Source organism: Pinus tabuliformis, chromosome 5_2, assembly GCF_031772625.1.
Source record: "Pinus tabuliformis cultivar Carrire ecotype Pingquan chromosome 5_2, CPIR1, whole genome shotgun sequence".
Lineage (NCBI taxonomy): Eukaryota > Viridiplantae > Streptophyta > Pinopsida > Pinales > Pinaceae > Pinus > Pinus tabuliformis.
In genome coordinates, this window is record NC_142306.1 from 899,152,340 (window position 1) to 899,158,339 (window position 6,000).

The following is a 6,000-nucleotide window of genomic DNA, read 5'->3' on the forward strand; positions in this document are numbered from 1 at the left end:
GAAATGTGTTATTGCTAATATTTTGACTGTAAATAATGTCTATCTTTGTTTTTTCTGAAGATCCCTTTGTTTAAGATCTTGTATGGAAGTGTGTAGGAAGTTAAATGTGCCGATAAAGCTTTCTTTTTGCGGATCTCTGCACTTCAGGCTAAATTCTTTTATTGCTAATATTGTTGGCAATATTTTAGTTATAAATAGTGCATATATTCATATTCTTATTTGGTTGAAGAACCCTTTGGAGATATCGATCTTTTATAGATATCAATAGTCAATTGAGTAAAAGTTGTGTGGAGTGGTGATAAAATTATGTACGAAATTACATTTCATTGAACGAAAGATTTGTTTATGAAATTAGGTAGACCTATGTAAGTGCAGAGAAAGTTTTCAAGATTTCATTGTGTAAATCGCCACACCCTGTACTAAAGGCTTTTATTGCTATTATTTTAGTATTAAAACATAATTCATATTTGATGTTCACAATAACATTTTTTATGCTTATATTATTTATAATATTTCAATTGTAAATAATGCATTATCTTTGTATTTCTGAATATCTTTTTGTTTTTTATTATCCTTGTCAGATTAGGCACATATGTGGAAGTGTGGATCCATATTATATCATTGGTAATATTTTAGTCATCAATAGTCAATTGAGTAAAGATTCTAGTGACACGTCATTAAGAATAAGCTTTTCTTAGGCACGTGTGTGAAAGTGCAGAGAAAGCTTTCCAATGTTCAATGTGTGGATATCCACACTTTGTATTAAAGGCTTTTATTGCAAATATTTTAGTATTAAATAATTCATATTTGTTATTTGCAAATCCCCTGCTTCCTCGTTGTCCAAACCTATGCAAAGAACCTGCAACCGACCAATTCTCGCATCATTGAACATAAGCTTTGTTTTCTCACATCATTGAACAAAATTGTGTTTGTGCTTATGTTTATGAAAGTAGGAAAATGAAGCTCTCATTGTGCATATATTCATATTATGTACCAAAAGCTCTGTTTGAGTGTGAAGGTAGAAAAGTTGAAAGCTAATACACAATGTTGCACAAACACTTCATAACTAATATATAATATCAATTTTCATTCATCAAATTTAATATTAGCAATACATATAAATATTAAAGACGATAAGGGTATGAATTTTTGCTCATAAAAAATATATCAGATATGTAGAATGTCAAAACATAAACACAAATACCAATTAATAATAAATAATGCATATTCTGGTATCAATAATAAATAATTCATATTTTGATATCCAATTTGCGTAGAGTTGTAAATAAAATTTATCATTAAATAAATTTGATTTTGTTATAAAGTTAATTTAATTCAATTTATATGGATAATTTTTAGGTTCATAGTTTTTTATTAGAAGATGTTTTTGCAAAGTTTTCACAGTGTGGAAGAAGCTTGCTTTGTACAATGAAACTTTTCATTTTAACCTCTGAATAATGACAACTAAGTAGTAAACTTTTTCATTGTGCATACCACTATAAATACCCTAAAATATTCCATGGAGGTTAAATATCTACCATCTACTTAATAATTATTAGTAACTAAATTAAAATTATGTATAATCTATTTCAAGATAAACACATCTATCAATTTAATTAAAAAAATTTACACAAAATCAATATCTTACGTTTTATCTCATTATAAACATAATTATTAAAAAAAAATATTATATATTTCTTTATAATTAAAAATTTGCTTGAACTTATTTATTAAAAATGACAATTAAATAATATTTATTTTGAATTTCAATTATGTATATAATTTTCATTTAACATATTTCCTAATAAACAAATTTTAATTATATATTTATATGTCTTGTCATTTTTTTTCTTCTTTAACAAAAACAGTAATATTTATATTAACTAAAATTTGCATTGTGAATCCAACAATTACATTGAAAGAGGGTTCTTTTACATTAACCAAAATCTAGATTGTGAATCCAACAATTACATTGAAATAGGGTTCTTTTTTTTTATTGGCTCGCTCAAAATCGTATTTATTTTTGGATTTCTACTCTATCAAAAATTCTAAATTTGTTTATATAAAAAATATTATTCTTTGATGCCAAACGCATATACAAAATTTAACATTATTCAACTACTCACAAAGTAATTATATAATAAATTATTTTTAAGATATTTATAACTTTTCATAGTTGTATTCGATTTAAATCATTTATTTAAAAAATTAAAAAAAAGATAATTAATTAATTTTTATAATAAGCTAATATATTTATAATGGTTTAAATTACACCATGTAACATACTTCGATAATGTCACATGAAAATGCAGGGAGTTAGAATTTTTTTATACAAATTACCACTAGTAATTATCTAAATTGCTACTTCACATTTCTCATTAACCATTTGATAAAATCTTAATCATTACATAGAATAACTTTCAGTGGAGGAATAATAAGTTGCATAGCCACTAACAACCATTGTTGTAGTAGATTAGCATAAAATCTATAATGTCACCTTGCATCCATTTCATGATTCCTTTAACCACATTAATTAATCACATACTTGACATTATGAATATCACATTATGTAAAAAATCAACATTACCAAATTGACATAATAAGTAATCACATCATTGAACACCGATATACCCTGGAAACCCTGTAGGGTGAAAACCAGCAAATATTTAATTTTATTCTAAAATGCTGGTGAGGGTGTTCACCCCTCACTCAATGGCTTAAAAGGGAGTCCATCCCTTAACCATTGTCACAAAATATTACAACGATATATCATTAAAATACAACATACCTAGCTAAAATCTATTACAATGATCATGGAACCATTTACCCACAAATGACCATTCTCTACATCCTTGTGGCATGATTATTCCATCAACGGACCATCTTGCAACTCGTATTCATCAGCAATGACCATTAGTTCTTACCTGCCACAATGTTAAACATAATATGTATTTTGCACAAATCACCATCATTTCTTGTCATTATTGTCATCAACAATCTTTGGTAACATGATTAGATTAAGTATTAATCAATCAATAATCATTCTTTAAAAGCGATCTTTTAATACCTATTCGTGTGCTTACATGAGATGTAAATATAATATCGCAACATGATTCTCCTAACAACATTGTGAATGTATAAACAAATAATTATCAAGCATGTCAAAATAATTACCCCATTACTATGATCATTATCGCACCAACACATGTTCATATCTAAAGGAAATTATTGTAACCATCCATTTCACTTAAAGGATACTAGAAACTTATCTTTGTTTTTCATGCATGTAAATAGATAAAAAAACTTATTCAAAGAGAACTAGCCCCTTAGCTTACTCTTTGTGCATGTAACTAAATAATATTTCCAGTACAATAGATGTTCTCTTCTAAGGGGAAGCTAACATGATAAACATTATTATCATGCATGCAAATGTAAGTCCCTTTTTGAAAAACATCTTTTCCAAGATAGATCTATTTACAAAATCTATTTTATGCACAAAGACATGCATTGTTCGAAAAAAGAACTAATTTGTTAATCATTATTTCTTGCATGCAGATATATGTATTTTATAAAGAAAAACTAGTACATTTATTTCAAGTAACTACTTTTTTTACTTTCCATAATACTTACTCTTTTCTGCACACAAATCCATATTTCTCTTTCAAAGATCTAACACAATAGGTCTACAAATCCATGTTTTTCTTTAAAATATCTAACACAATAGTTATATCTTCATACATGTAATCAACTATTGTTTATATGCTTCTACATATGTGTTCTTTTCACATAGCTATTTTCAAGAACCCAAAATAGTTTCTCTATCATTTATGTACAAAGTTTTTATGCATTTGTTTCCAAGAAAGTATCATAACAAAGTTCTCATCATTTGTTTTCAAGAAAGTATCATAAGAACCTTTCTTTTGGGCATAATAACTAAGATAATAATAATGATAACCTTTTATGCATTAAATCATGCAATTAAATCAAACTATCCAATATGCAATACACAAATCATTTACCTTTTTGCTCACCAAAACATGTAACTTTTCCAAACTCTTGCCAATGAATTAACACAATTGATTTATCTTTCACCCATAAGAAAAACATATTCCTTCCAAAGAATATTCCTATGACTTATATTATCTTCGTGCATTTTATCTATGCATAGGTTATTATATTTCCTCATAACTAAGTATTATTTTCTGTTAAAAGAACTCTCTTACACATGAGAATCCATGAGAATCTTTTCCATGAATTTATGAAATAACTAATATTTACCAAACACCATGGAAATATGTTTACCATGACTAAGCACAAAATCATTGTATTCTTTTCAAGAACACCACAAGATTTATTTATTCTAATTAACCAAAAGGTCATAGTTACTTATATTTTCCTCAACAAAGACTTATATCATATAAGCGCATAAGGTAGTTATTTAAAGCTACACATTTCAAAAGAAAATCCCAATTTCCAATAAATTAATGTAATTAACTTTTCTCTTTTATTTTTCACCACCAATGAAAATAGTTCACAAACTACCCTCTTTAATCGATAAGAAAATAATTTGGATTTGTTATTATTTCATACACCAAACGCAATCCCTTTTTACAAAAGTGGCATGTATCCTATCTTTTCTTATATAAAAGGGTTATATATCTTTTAATGTTGCAATTATATAATAATAATCTTTATCTATATGTAGTAATATATTTTCTTTACTAATAAAAATATATAATAACAATCTTCTTCTGCATGCATTAATATATTTTCTCTACCAATAAAAATATATAACCTCAATCTTTATCTACATGCAATGTTATATAACGACAAGCAATGTTACTTATCTTTTAATGCCACAATTATATAATAATAATCTTTATCTATATGTAGTAATATATTTTCTTTACTAAAAAAAAAATATAATAACAATCTTTATCTACATGCAGTAATATATTTTCTTTACCAAAAAAATATATAATCACAATCTTTATCTACATGCAATAATATATTTTCTTTACCAAGAAAAATATATAATCACAATCTTTATCTACATGCAGTAATATATTTTCTTTACCAAGAAAAATATATAATAACAATCTTCATCTACCTGCATTAATATATTTTTTTACGAAGAAAAATATATAATAACAATCTTTATCTACATGTAGTATTATGTTTTCTTTACTAAGAAAACTAACGTGAATGTATGCATCAAATTTTCATGAATTATTTTCTTTTCAAGAAAAGCTCTTTAATTTACCTTCAAACTCATGAAGATTACAAAAATTAAACTAGTAACTTAACATTTCATCTTTTCATGATCTTTTCATCGTTTCAAGAAATCATGAGAATATTTTCAAGAATTAAATTAATTCACATACCTCTTGTAGCCAATGATGTCTTGAAGAGTGTAGAAGAAATATGCAGAGTTACTTCTCTCTGGCAGATATATTTTTTGAATCCATTTCCATAGACGGTTATTGGTCCATCTCGTGGAGGCATGAAATGCTCCTTCTAGGCCAATGCCGCCAAAAAATAGTCGGCACAACAATTAGTAGAGAAATAAGTATAAGGAATCTCTGCTGCTTCAATGGCATGACCCCTTTTATCATAGAAAAGCACATTGCTCGGATAGATGGTGTGGTCCATTCTGTCTGGGTCCATCCTGAACTCAGAAGGAAGAAAGCACTTTACAGTTCCTGCCTCTTTAATGGTTACATTCACTGCAACGTATAAATATAATATATATCTTCTTTATGTAAGAGTGAACAATCACTTTCAGTAAAGACAATACTTTCCTGATTTCCCCAAAGCAAATCCCATAGAAAAAGCCATTGGAATGCATCGAATTTACAAACTCTCTCCCTTGACAAGATACAAATGGGATATTTTTAGTAGTTTCTTAGTGACTTTTTGATTTGTAACTAATTTGAAGTAAATTAAAAATATAAATTCTTATTTTTATTAATGCCAAATGGTTCCCTATTTTTATGACAA